The sequence below is a fragment of the Hemiscyllium ocellatum genome, unplaced genomic scaffold (genome assembly GCF_020745735.1).
Source record: "Hemiscyllium ocellatum isolate sHemOce1 unplaced genomic scaffold, sHemOce1.pat.X.cur. scaffold_97_pat_ctg1, whole genome shotgun sequence".
NCBI lineage: Eukaryota > Metazoa > Chordata > Chondrichthyes > Orectolobiformes > Hemiscylliidae > Hemiscyllium > Hemiscyllium ocellatum.
Genome location: NW_026869338.1, coordinates 2,649,438 through 2,664,310, shown reverse-complemented (window position 1 = coordinate 2,664,310; position 14,873 = coordinate 2,649,438).

Genomic DNA, 14,873 nt, shown 5'->3' with positions numbered 1-14,873 from the left:
CACTGTGGCCTTCTCTACATTGGCGAGGCAGGAGGTCAACTTTGGATCATTTCAGAGAACATCTCTGGGACAGCCACATTGAACAACTCCATCGCCTTGTGGCTGAGCACTTTAACTCCCCTTCCCATTCTGCCAAGGACATGCGGGTCCTGGGCCTGCTCCATCGCCAAATCCGAGCCACCAGAAGCCTGGAGGAGGAAAGCCTCCTCTTCTGCCTTGGGACCATCCAACTACAGGGGATCATAGTGGATTTCCCCATTTACTCTAATCCCACCTTATCCCACTCCAACCTTCCAAGTCAGCACCGCCCTTTTGAATGTTCTGATGTATCCACCTTCCTTCCTATCAATGTGGTCCACCCTTCTCTCCGACTATCACTTTCAACCCCACCCTCACCTACCTATTAGATGAAAGGAGGCAGCTTAGAAAAATGCCAGGTGTTGCAGTAAGCCAGTGGATTCAGAGAAATGTAGGACCCAGCAAAGGATGACCAAGAAACTGAGAAGAAAATCAAAAAGAGAAAAAGCGTGCAAATGAAAGAAAACATAAAAACTGCTAAAAAGCATCTATCAATGTATGAAAAAAAAATAAGATCAAATGTGGTGCAGTTGGTGTGTGTTCAGGATAAGTTATTGCAGAGAACAGAGAAATCTCAGGGAAAAGAAACAGTTCCTTTGGTGTCTACCTTCATGGAAGAATGACCAGAAATTCTTCCAGAAATACCAAGTGACCATGGGACTTGTGTAAGTAAAATCTGAGATCATTCTTATCAGTGTTGGGATCATCTTTGAAAAGAAAGCTGGATTGAGTATTTATAAATCTGGCAGACCAGATGTACTTCATACATGTATTTCAGAGGAAGCAGCAATACACATGTTGATTGCATTGCGGACTGAATATTTTAATTAGAATCTGACCATAGGGGAGGTGCCAGAGAACTGGAGAACTGCTAATACGATTCCACTTCACAGTAAGGATGGGAGAGGTAGACCAGGGAACTATAGACGAGCGAGTATTAGATCACTGTTAAGGAAACTACTGGAGAAAATAGGGAAGGAGAAAATCGAACTCCAATCAGAGTCGCAAGGTTTGATCAGGGATAATCATCATGACTTTATCAGAAGGAAGTCACATCTCATGGGTTTGATTTTATTAGTTTGAGGAGGTCGATTGTTTTTTTTTAGGAAGGTCTTTGACAAATTTCCACCTGGGGCACTGAAAAATAAAGTAAAATCTCACAATATGAAGCAAAACTTGACAAGTTACAACGAAAACTGTCCTAGTAGCAGGAGACAGAGGGTGGTGGGAGAAGGCCTGTTTGTGTGACTGGAGAGCAGTGTCCCCTGGTGTACCAAGTAAGTTTATGTTTGACGTAACGAATGGCTGAGTGGTTAGCAGTGAGGAGGAAGGCCTTAAGTTACAGGAAGATGCAAATAGAATTGTGAGATGGGCAGATCAATGGCAGATTGAATGTAACCCTGATAAATATGAGGTGATGCACTTTGGGAGAAGGAACCAGGCAGGGGAGGACTCAATGAATGGCAGCACACTGGGAATCTCAGAGTGTGCTTCTCCACACATCCCTGAATGTGACTGGACAGGGTAATGGAGTAGTTAAGAATTGGACCTTGGGTGTTGTGTTTCCTACTCAGGGTGTAGATTATAAGAGCAATACAGGGCTTTGGTTCAGCCAAAATGGAATACTGTATGTAGCTCTGGGAGCCACATTCCAGGAAGGATGTGATTGTACTGGAGAGGGTGCAGAGGTGATTCACCAGGATGTTCCCTGGGATGGAGCATATCAGCTATGGAGAGAGGCTGGATAAGCTCGGGTTGTTTACTTTGGAGCAGAGAAAGCTGAGGGGTCCATGATTCAGAAGGATAAGATTATGAGCGACACGGACAGGGTGGATAGACAGCAACTGTTCCTTTTAGTCAGTGGGTCGAGAACAAAGGAGCAGACTTTTAAAGTGAAACGTTTGAGTTTCAGAGACGATTTAAACATTTTTTTCAGCTCGAGGATGTTGTGTTCTGGGATTAGTTCCTGAGAGGGGAATTATCACAGATAACCTCGCAATCATTAAAACGTACTTGGACGAGCACTTGGAAGTGTCATAACATTCCAGACTGTGGGCCTGCTGTAGGAAAGTGGGACTAATATAGATCGTGCTGTACTTCTGTTGGCACAGAGTCTATGCTCCTGTGAGTGTACCATGTGGAAGTTATTAAGCAGTTTAAGGCGAGAAAAGACGAGTTTCTGAAGAGTATATTCACAAGGGTTATAAGAGTGAACTGTAATAACTTGATAAATCATGTCAATGTGAAACATATGAGTAACATGTACTGTTTCCTTACAGTTTTAAACCAGAGAATGGAGAATGGGGAGCAGGGAAATGGCAGAACTATGAAGCCACTACTTCAGTTCTGACTTCACAGAACTTTCTAACAATACAAGGAAAACCAAGTCTGGTGTGGGAAAATGATAGAGTACATGGAACATAGAACATAGTCAGGAAATTGTTTAGGATAAATTATTGGGGTTGAAAGTAATGGTCATAGACAACACTAACATAGATGTATGAAATGGGAATTATGTTTGAGATACAGAATGGGAGACAAATGAAAGAAAAGCAATATATGTTAAACATTTTGATTTTTAGATAAATTTTGGTACAGCTCCAAGCCCAGTTTGCATAATCAAATCTGAGTGGATTGGGGCTAATGTATGGACATGTTTCTAGAATGGGATAGCTGGCAGGAAACAATGAATAGAAATAACCAGACTCGTCAAGCAACAGCCTGACATTGTCTGTATGGTATGATTCTGTAAGGTATAAGTCCTTCCACATCTAGTCAAGAAACGTTGGGGTCAATTACACAATTCACTGGAGGAAGAGATTCCACAAATAACCCCTTCCTCCATGATGTAAGAGCCCAACACTTTAGTGTATAAGATAAGACTGATTCATTCATAACAATCCTCAGTCAGAAATACTAAGTGGATGATCCATTTCAGACTATGTCCCATACTCCCCATCACCTTCCCCAGACATCTCCTGTCTCATCAGCAGGATGGATACAGCAGAAGTGGCGGCACATTGGGATACGGTTGGAATGGAATTGCTCTTGGAGTCCTCAACAATGACTCCGCATTCCATGAAGTCTCATGGCATTAGTTTACACATGGGAAAGGAAACCTCCTGCTGATTACCATGTACCAGCCTCTTTCAACTGATGAGTCAGTACTCCTCCATGCTGAACAATACTTGGAGGAAGCACTCAGCGTCGCACGGATGCAAGATGTACTCTGGGTGGAGGATTTCAATATCCACCTCCAAGAGTATCTCAGCGACAGCATGACTGATCGAGCTGGCCGGGTCCTAAAGGATATAACTGTGAGAGTGGCAAGTGGTGAAGGAACCATCAAGAGGAAAATACATACTGACCACAGCCTAACTAATCTGCCAGTTGCAGAAGTATCTGTCCATGACAGTATCGGTAAGAGTGACCACCGCATAGTCATTGTGGAGACAAAGTCACACCTGCACATTGAGAATAACCTCCACCATTTTGGGTGGTACTATCACGGTGCTAAATAGGGCAGACTTCGAACAGATCTAGCAGCTCAAGTCTGGGTGTCCATAAGGTATTGTGGGTCAGCAATAGCAGCAGAATTGTACAGCCACACAACCTCATGGCCTGGCATATCCCCCTCGCAACAATTACCATCAAGCCAGAGAATCAACATTGGTTCAATGGATGTGCAGGATGGCAGGAGCAGCACTGGGCATACCTGACAGTGTGGTGCCTGGTGAAGCCACCACACAGGACAACTTGTGCGCCAAATAGTATTAGCAGTGAGTGATAAACAGAGCTAAGTGATCCCACAAGCAAAGGATCAGATCTAAGTTCTGCAGTCCTTCCACACCTTGTCGAGAAACGTTGGGGACAATTAAACAATTCACTAAAGGAAGAGATTCCACAAATAACCCCTTCCTCCATGATGGAAGAGCCCAGCACTTCAGTGTATAAGATAAGGCTGATGCATTCGCAACAATCTTCAGTCAGAAGTGCTGAGTTGATGATCCATTTCAGCCCCCTCCAGTGGTCCTCAGCAATTCAGTTACCAGTCATCAACCAATTCGATTCAGTCCACGCGATATCCAGAAACGGGTGGAGATACTGGATACTCCAAAGGATACATACCCTGACAACATTCTGGCAATAGTACTGAAAGGTTGTGCTCCATAATTTGCCACTCTCCCAGCCAAACTGTTTCAATACAGGTACAACAATGGCTTTCCCCGATTACATGAAAATTACCCCAAGTATCTCCTGTATATAAAAAGCAGAACAAATCTATTCCGGCCAATTACCACCCCATCAGTCTACTCTCGATCATCAGTAAAGTGATGGAAGTTGTCAGTGCTTTTAAGCAGCACTTGCTCAGCAATACCATGGTCAATGACGCCCAGTTTGGGCTCCCCCACGGTCACTCAGCTCCTGACCTCATTACCTTAGTTCAAACATGGACAAAAGAGCTGAATTCCAGAGATGGTTTGAGAGTGACAGCCCTTTAAAACAAGGCAGTCTTCGACCAAATGTGGTATCAAGGTGCTTTAGCAACACTAGAATCAATGGGTATCGGGGCAAACTCCCCGCTGGTTAGAATCATACCTGACACGTAGGAAGATGGTCATGGTTGAAAAAGGTCAGTCAACTCAGCTCCATGTCTGTAGGAGTCCCTCGAGCAGTGGCCGAAAACATCTTCAGGGCTGCTTCATCAATGACCTTCCCTCCATTTTAAGGTCAGGAGTGGGGATGTTCGCCAATGATTGTACAATGTTCTGCAACATTTGTGGCTCCTCAGATAATGAAGCAGTCCATGTTCAAACGCGACAAGATCTGGCCAGTATCCAGGCTGGCAAGTGGCAAGTAATATTCAGGCCTCACAAATGCCAGACCATGACCATCACCAATAAAATACAATCTAACCTGCCCCTTGGCATTCAATGGTGTTACTATCACTGAATCCCCCAGTATCAAAGTCCTGGTGGGTAATCATTGCTCAGAAACTCACTGGACTCGCCACATAAACACAGTAACTGCAAGAGCAGGTCAGAAGCTAGGAATACTGCGGCGAGTAACTCACACCCTGACTTCCAAAAGTCTGCCCATCATCTAAGTCAGAAGTGCGATAGAAGACTCCCAATTTGCCTGGATGAGTGCAGCCCCAACAACACTCAAGAATCTTTATACTATCAGGACAAAGCAGCCAGTTTGACTGTCCCTTCACCCACAATGCTCTGTCATCAACCCTCAGCAGCAGCAGCAGCAGCAGTGTTTTACTATCCACATGCTGCAATGAAATGATTCACCAAAGATCCTCAGAAACCATCTTTCCAACTCACGACCACGTCTATTTAGAAATATTCTAAATATTTTGATGGATCATTTTATTGATGGTGGAGTTGTGAGTATACTATCACTGTAAAAAGGTGATTTTCTCTTGGGTTTTTTTTTGGGATTGTGAGTGGGTGAGGAGGTTGTAAAAAAGCACCAAGAAGACTAAGACAAGTGGAGTGAAAGGGTAAATACGTGACAGATGGAGAACAATGTGGATAGAGGTGACAGTGTGCCCTTTGGTGGAAACGATAAATTGGCAGCCTACCATTTGAAAAGGATTGGTTGAAACATGTTGATCTACAAAGGGACTTATGTTCCGTTTTATTGTTTTCTTCTGCATAAACCTCTGAGGCCCCTGCAGCGCAGTGAGTTCTGTAACCAGATGTCAATACTCGGAATGGCATTGGCACGCTGACCAGTGTATATCTAACCAGCAAGTGGGAGCTATAACACGGAAAAGGATCTGCATCTCCTTGTACACCAATCGCTGAAAGCAATATTGCAGAAACAGAAAGCAGTGAGGAAGATAAATGGTGTGTTGACCTTCATTTCAGGAGGATTTGAGTGGAGGAGTAAGAGTGTCTTACTGAAGGTGTACAGGGCCTTCGTGAGACCCCATCTCGAACATTGTGCAGCATTATGTGCAGTTTTGGTCTCCTCACCTAATAAAGGATAAACCTGACATTGAGGGAGAGCAGTGAAGGATGACCAGACTGGTCTCTGGGATGACAGGCTTGTTATGGGAACAGAGTTTGGGGCGACTGGGCCAGTATTCAATGGTGTTTAGGAAAATGAGTGGAGATCTCAGTAAAATATACAAAACTCTGACAGGGTGAGACCGATTGGAAGCAGAGATTATTATTCCCCTGTCTGAGATGTCTAAAACAAGGGGCCTCAGCATTAGGTACAAGCAGGTAACACTGCATTGAGATGAGAATAACTGGCTGCATTCAGACATTGGTGACCCTGGGGAATTCTCTCGCACCTGGAAACCAAGACACTGATTATAAGTAAGGATTTAGAGACAGTGAAGGGATGGTGGGAGAGCAGGAGTACGGTGTGGAAATGAAGGACCAACCATCATTACATTGAATTGGTTAGCAAACACGGTGGACCAAACATACTACTGCACTTCCTATTTTATAGCTTCCCAAGGTTACTCACATTAACGGATATGTACATCATGCGGGGTAAGTGCATCGAGGAGATTTTTTCCATGAAATAGAATGGGGGAGGCTCAATGTGTTGTATGACCTACTCCTTTCCCGCTGTTTCTGTGCAGTCTGTGGGAAAGCTCTGTAAATGTTGTCACATGCTGTCAGATGTTAGGAAGGACTGTGTTCCCATTCCCTTTTCTGACACTGATGCTGGGACCGGGTGTTCTGTCCGGTTTCATTCTTTCAGACCTCGGAGCAGTTTGATACAAATGAGTGCCTTGCTTGGCCGTTTCAGAGACCATTGAAATGTTTATCACATGTCAGGGTCTTTGGCGTCAGTTTTAGGCCAGCCCAGGAAATCACGGGAGATCCACTTCCTAAAAGTACATTGGAGAAGGAAATTCTGTTTACAATCGATATTGGCTTCATGGTCATTGTTACTGACCCCAGGTTTTAGATCTCGATATTTTATTAATTGTTTTTAACTTCCAACCGCTGCCAGAGCATTATCATGGTCTGGATTAGTAATCCAGTGACATTTCCACAACAGCACCATCTCCACATGGGGACCTGTCGAAAACCACATTGAGCAGGATATTTCTGTGCTGCTTGTCAGCTCTGTCAAAAAGAACTCCCACCCAATTTGTCGGTCGTGATGGGAATGAGAGGGTGATAATTGGTCAGATTGTAATTATTGCCCTCTTAAGGGACTGGATACAGCTGAGTAATTTTCCACATTGCCAGGGAGATGTTAGAGGTGGAGCTGGAATGAAAGAGCTTCCCCAGGAACACGACCTGTTGTGCAGCAAAAGGCTTCAGTCCTATTGCAGGAATGGGGTCAGGGCCCATTGCCTTTGTCGTATGTACTGTGTTCAGCTGTTTCTTCATGTCACGTGCAGTGAATTGAATTGGTTGAAGACTGGCATCTGTGATTCTGTGGGGATCATGATGAGGGTGAGATGTATCATCGACTCAACACTTCTGGCAGAAGATGGTGCAGATAAAACATCCTTCTCTTTTACACTGATGTGCAGGTCTGTTCCATTATTTAGGATGGGGATGTTTGTGGAGCCCTCTCCTCCAGTCATTTGTTTAATCGTCCATCACCATTTATAACTGAATGTGGCAGGACTGCAGGGCTTCGTTCAGATCTGTTGGTCAAGTCTGGTAGCTTTAATGAGTTAGCATCAGGTTAAAGTTCATGTGATTCTGACTCTGACATGTTCACCCACACTCGTCACTGAGCCATAGATGGTGTTGATGGTAATGACAGACTGAGGTGTTATCCTGGCAAAAAGATACAGGTTGTGGCTGAATGCAGGTCTGCTTCTCCTGCTGCTGTGATCTACAGCACTACATAAATACGCCGTTTCCAGCTGCAATATCTGCAATGCTGTACGTTCTGTTCCCTAATTCTCACTGAGACCCATTCACCCATTAGCCCTGCACTCAGTGACCTAACCTAGTTTCTGATGTGGAAATACTTCAATTTTCAACTCTCATTCTGCTGAGGGTCTGTCTCCCCGGGTCTTGCTTCCAATCTGACACATTCTGCAAAAGCATTTAACTGATCTTAGTTCAAATATTTGATTCAACTGAATCTTTTTCCTTGAGAAATGCCATCTTCTGTGTTTAAAGTGAATGTGTTTCCTCTGTTTCTCTCCTTGACCATGATTAAGAGCTCTGTAGTATCAGTGATACCAGCCTTATGTAGTTTCAGAACCAATGAATTCTCTGCATTCCCAATCATCTTCACCACATTGTATGTTTCCTCTTTTGGTTTGATGCCGTATCACTCATGGCTGCCTTGTCCTCTCATGAGTATGGTTCATCTTCTTGGGGTTTCATTCCTGGTATTATCTTCCGAGTTATCCCCAGAAACTCCTGCTATTGCTGCTCCATGGTCTTTCCTGCTCAGCTCCCCTTCCAATTAACTCCGGCCAGCTCCTCCCGCCTGTCTTTGTAGTTACATTGCTGAATTATAATCACATTACATCTTGAAGAAAGCATTATGTATAAAATGAAAGAATGAGTTTTGTGAGATGGGCCACGAAGATTGGTGGACTTATTAACTAGATACAAAGGGAGAACGAGAGAGAGGATATAGATATGGAGATGTGGAAAATGGGAAAACTACATTATCGAAAGAAGTAGATGTACTTCTCTCAATGTTTTGGCAATTCCTGTGTGCTGTGGTCCTTTGTACAGTGCACGTACAACATAGCAATATGTTCAAATATTGGGTCTGATGCCATAACTTTCCTCTCCAATAATATGACAGACACTAGTTTTGGAAAGTACCCAACAGGCCAACATATTTAATTCCTGGTAGAAAGGGGGTTAACTGAAGTAAGTTTGGTAACCAGAAACAAGAATTTCTAACACACATTCTGATAAAAATGAGAGACTAGAGTTGGGAATCCCAGAAAAGGGGGAACGTTGAGAGAAAGGGAAGGTATCACTTCAGATGATGATCAAATAATGTTTTAATGCTTAAAAAATATTATTCATCATGTGCATCATTTTTTTTGTGTTAACTGTGTCTCAGCTGTTAATCAGAATGCGTTGTACACATATGAAGAGTGTTACTTATCTGAACTGATTAAACAGTGTATCTAGAATCTTTTTTTCTCCATTTCAGACTGTCCTGTTGTCGTGCCAGCAGGATATATGAACACCAACTGGCCACCAAAAGACATGACCCACGATCACTAGTTTCCATTCATACAGAAAAAGAAGGACACCACGTTGACTGTGACAATGCACACTTCTTAGGACAAAGCCACGCACGAAAGTTCTTAGGAACATGACATTCTAGCCAGAAGTCCATCAACAAACGCATCAATTTAGATCCTATCTACCTTGCCTTGAACAAAAAACTGGAAATGACATCATGCACCTTAAGAAACCAAGACCCAGAAAACTTCTGAAAACAAACCATCAAGCTCAGCGAGTTAAAATGCATACTTACAAATTGTTATTTTTCTCTTATTAGTGGAATTTGGGACTACTTTGTCACTCGTGTTTTGACAGATTACCAGGTGAGGTGAGCTTTTCTGGGTGTGTGGTTTTAATTAACAGGGAGTTAAACATCGACATCATAACAGTTTGAAGGCTTGTCGTATGGGATTTGAACAGATTTGAACAGATTTGGGGTACAAAAGGTCCCAGCAGATTCCATCACTTGGCAGTTAGTGACCTCGATCTTCAAATAAAACAGGTGACAAAATTCATTTAATTTTGTTTCCTTGTGGTTGGTTAAATTAAAAGAAATGGCTTTTAATATTACTAAAGAGGTTCTGAGGTTTAAAGGTGATTTCCAAATTTGCCAAGCAAGTGTAGAAAGACAAAGGAAGGGCATACTTTTAGAATTAACATGTAGATTAGAATTGGGTTTCAACAGGGACAAAGGGAAAGCTGTCATCATAATGGAGTTGGTCAAGCACTTTGGTCTATCAGAGAAGCAGGAAACTGCAGTTGAATTCGAGAAACTTAAATTGCAAATATGACAACTGGAGTTAGAAGGTAAAGAGAGAGACAGAAAGAGAGAGAAGATAGAGAAAGAGAAAGAGAGGAAATAGGAAGAGAGGGAGAATTTGAAATTCTGATGTTTGGAATTAGATAAGAAAGTTAAATTAGCAGGGTGAAGATGAAGCGAGAATGTAGGGATGTATACAATTATGTTAATATATTGCCATATTTCGGTGAGAAAAATGCCCAAACCGTTTTTATTCCATTTGCAAAATTGTCTCGGCAGATGGCATGTCCAGTGAACCTGTGGGTAATGCTATTTTCTGGATCAGTGGTGCTGGAAGAGCACAGCAGTTAAGGCAGCATCCAACGAGCAGCGAAATCGACGTTTCGGGCAAAAGCCCTTCATCAGGAATAAAGGCAGTGAGCTGGAAGCCTGGAGAGATAAGCTAGAGAAGGTGGGGTGGGGAGAGAGTAGCATAGAGTACAATGGGTGAGTGGGGGAGGAGAGAGTGGAGCGCATAGGTGGAAAAGAAGATAAGCAGGTCGGACAAGTCCGGACAAGTCATGGGGAGAGTACTGAGCTGGAAGTTTGAAACTATGATGAGGTGGGGGAAGGGGAAATGAGGAAACTATTGAAGTCCACATTGATGCCCTGGGATTGAAGTGTTCCGAGGCAGAAGACGAGGCGTTCTTCCTCCAGGCGTCTGGTGGTGAAGAAGCGGTGGTGAAGGAGGCCCAGGACCTCCATGTCCTTGGCAGAGTGGGAGGGGGAGTTGAAATTTTGGGCCACGGGGCTGTGTGGTTGATTGGTGCGGGTATCTCGGAGATGTTCCCTAAAGCGCTGTGCTAGGAGGCGCCCAGTCTCCCCAATGTGGAGGAGACCGCATCGGGAGCAATGGATACAATAAATGATATGAGTGGATGTGCAGGTAAAACTTTGATGGATGTGGAAGGCTCCTTTAGGGCCTTGGATAGAGGTGAGGGAGGAGGTGTGGGCACAGGTTTTACAGTTCCTGCGGTGGCAGGGAAAGTGCCAGGATGAGAGGGTGGGTCGTTGGGGGGCATGGACCTGACCACGTAGTCACGGAGGGAACAGTCTTTGCGAAAGGCGGAAAGGGGTGGGGAGGGAAATATATCCCTGGTGGTGGGGTCATTTTGGAGGTGGCGGAAATGTCGGCGGATGATTTGGTTTATGCGAAGGTTGGTAGGGTGGAAGGTGAGCACCAGTGGCATTCTGTCCTTGTTACGGTTGGAGGGGTGTGGTCTGAGGGCGAAGGTGTGAGATGTGGACGAGATGCGTTGGAGGGCATCTTTAACCACATGGGAAGGGAAATAGCGGTCTCTAAAGAAGGAGGCCATCTGGTGTGTTCTATGGTGGAACTGGTCCTCCTGGGAGCAGATACGGCGGAGGCGGAGGAATTGGGAATACGGGATGGCATTTTTGCAAGAGATAGGGTGGGAAGAGGTGTAATCCAGGTAGCTGTGGGAGTCGGTGGGTTTGTTAAAATGTCAGTGTCAAGTCGGTCATCATTAATGGAGATGGAGAGATCCAGGAAGGGGAGGGAGGTGTCAGAGATGGTCCAGGTAAATTTAAGGTCAGGTTGGAATGTGTTGGTGAAGTTGATGAATTGCTCAACCTCCTCGCGGGAGTACGAGGTGGTGCCAATGCAGTCATCAATGCAGCAGAGGAAGAGATGGGGAGTGGTGCCGGTGTAACTACGGAAGATCAACTGTCCTACGTAGCCAACAAAGAGACAGGCATAGCTGGGGCCCATATGTGTGCCCATGGCTACCCCTTTTACCTGTGGGTAATGCTAGTTCAAACTAAGCTGGTGGGTGAAGCTTGAGAAGTCTGTGCAGTGCTGTCACATGAGGGAGCAAGAGATTATGTAGATGTCAAACAGCTTATTTCGAGTGCTTATGCATTGGTACTAGAAGAATATAGACAGTGGTTCAGAAATATAGAGACAGAACCAGGTCAGACTTATATTGAGTTTGAAAGAATTAAACACAGTCATTTTTATAAATGGGTGCAGGCCTTAAAAATGGATAAGACCTGTGAGGCTCGAAGGGAAATTATTCTGCTGGCGGAGTTTAAAGACTCACTTCCAGAGATGGTAAGAATTCATGTGAATGAACAGAAAGTTCAAGAAGTGAGAAGAATGGCAGAAATGGCAGGTGAGTATGCATTGACACATGAGATGAAATTTAGCTTCTGGGAGGATTTTCATCCTGTGAGTAATAAAAATTTGGAGAAGGGGGAGATCCTACACTACAAAACATAGAGAAAAGCACACTGGCAATAGGTTAGCCCAGGTGAAAAAAACAAGTCCAAGGGGTTGAAAGGAAGTGAAAGGCCTTAGGTGTTCTTACAATAACGCAGTGGAACACATAAAAATTACAGTGCCGATGGTTTAAGAAGGGCACTGCGTAAAGGTGTTTTCACTGCAGTAAGCTGGGATACACGGTGCTGGGCATTGAAGGAAGGCATTTTGTTATGAAGGAGTTTAAGCCAGTGGCATTAGTGAACCTGGAAAAGGAGACCACAAGTGGAGCCGAGGAGCTGCAGGACAGTGCGCAGCCCAAGCAGGGGCTGGGTATGGAGTCAGTGCCTGGTCTGTATAAAGAATTCGCCTCCGTAGATAACCTTACTAAGGAAAAACGGGGTGTGGGGGGAGGAGAAGTAGTTATAATTTTCCAAGATACGAGAGCTGCTCAGTCTATAATAAATGAGAAGTAAGGGGCCGGAAAGGCACAACAGATCAGGCAGCATTCGAAGAGCAGGACAATCGACACACCAGGCATAAACCCATTGTCAGGAATGTGGTGGGGGGTAACAGGGGGCTGAAAGATAAAGAGGAGGGTAGGAGCTGGGCTGATGGGAGGGACACTGGGAGGGCGATAGGAAGAAATAGGTGGGAGTGATTGTGATATGTTGGAGGGGAGGGTGGAGTGGGTAAGTGGAAAGGAACAGGGCAGTGCTAAGTTGAATGGTTGGATCTGGGTTGAGGCTGGGGGAGAGGAGATTTGGAAATTGGCGAGATCAACGTTGATGCTGTATAGTTTGAGGGTTCCAGGTGTCCTACTACTATCCACTCCACCTCCTCTCTGCCCTTTCACCATCAGTCATCACCTGCATCTACTGATCGCCTTCCAAGCTCCCTTCCACCCAGCTCCACCCCTACCCTCCTATGTAATTCTCAGCCGCTTTCCCTCTCCCTTAAACCCCACTTTCCTGATGAAGGACGTATGCCTGAAATGTCAACTCCCCTACCTCTCGGATGCTGCCGGCTTGCTGTGCTTTTCCAGCCCCACACTTTTCAACTCTGATCTCCAGCATCTGAGTCCTCACTTTCCCTCCCCCTCTAATAGTAAGAGATGAAAGTATTTTCACTCTTTCTGACATGTTACTCAACAGCGTGATAATTTGTGGAATGGGGACAGAAATTAAGCATTCCCTGTGTAACATCAGGTTGGTGTGCCAAATCAAGGTTGGGGAAGTAACAGTGAGATTGAGTGACAGAGTGTCAGTTCCAGGAATACAGTTTGTTCATGGGAATGATTTAGCAGGATCCAAGGTGGGAGAGGCAGCCCTTGTGGTGGAGAAGCCAAAGTAAGACTAGGGAACTGGGGAATTAAAAGAAAAATACCCAGGGATTTTTCCAGACTGTGTAGTAACTGGGAAGCAAGAGAGGAAATTGCAGTACCGTTGGCAATGATCTTCTCGTCTTCACTGTCAACGGGGGTGGTACCAGGGGATTGGAGAGTAGCGAATGTTGTGCCCCTGTTCAAAAAAGGGAATAGGGATAACCCCGGAATTACAGGCCAGTTAGTCTTACTTCTGTGGGAGGCAAAGTAATGGAAAGGGTACTGAGGGATAGGATTTATGAGTATCTGGAAAGACACTGCTTGATTAGGGACAGCCAGCACGGATTTGTGAAGGGTAGGTCTTGCCTTACAAGTCTTACTGAATTCTTCGAGGAGGTGACCAAGCATGTGGATGAGGGTAGAGCAGTGGATGTAGTGTACATGGATTTTAGTAAGGCATTTGATAAGGTTCCCCATGGTAGGCTTATGCGGAAAGTCAGGAGGCATGGGATAGAGGGAAATTTGGCCAATTGGATAGAAAACTGGCTAACCGGTCAAAGTCAGAGAGTGGTAGTAGATGGTAAATATTCAGCCTGGAGCCCAGTTACAAGTGGAGTTCCGCAGGGATCAGTTCTGGGTCCTCTGCTGTTTGTAATTTTTATTAATGACTTGGATGAGGGAGTCGAAGGGTGGGTCAGTAAATTTGCAGATGATACGAAGATAGGTGGAGTTGTGGACAGTGCGGAGGGCATTTGTCGTTTGCAAAGGGACTTAGATATGATGCAGAGCTGGGCTGAGGAGTGGCAGATGGAATTCAACCCTGCCAAGTGTGAGGTTGTCCATTTTGGAAGAACAAATAAGAATGCGGAATACAGGGTTAACGGTAGGGTTCTTAGTCAGGTGGAGGAACAGAGGGATCTTGGGGTCTATGTACATAGATCTTTGAAAGTTGCCACCTAGGTGGATAGAGTTTGTAAGAAGGCCTATGGTGTATTGTCGTTCATTAGCAGAGGGATTGAATTCAAGAGTCGTGAAGTGATGTTGCAGCTGTACAGGACTTTGGTTAGGCCACATTTGGAGTTCTGTGTGCAGTTCTGGACGCCTCACTTTCGGAAAGGTGTGGAAGCTTTGGAGAGCGTGAAGAGAAGATTTACCAGGATGTTGCCTGGAATGGAGAATAGGTCGTACGAGGATAGGTTGAGAGTTCTTGGCCTTTTCTCGTTGGAACGGCGAAGGATGAGGGGTGAC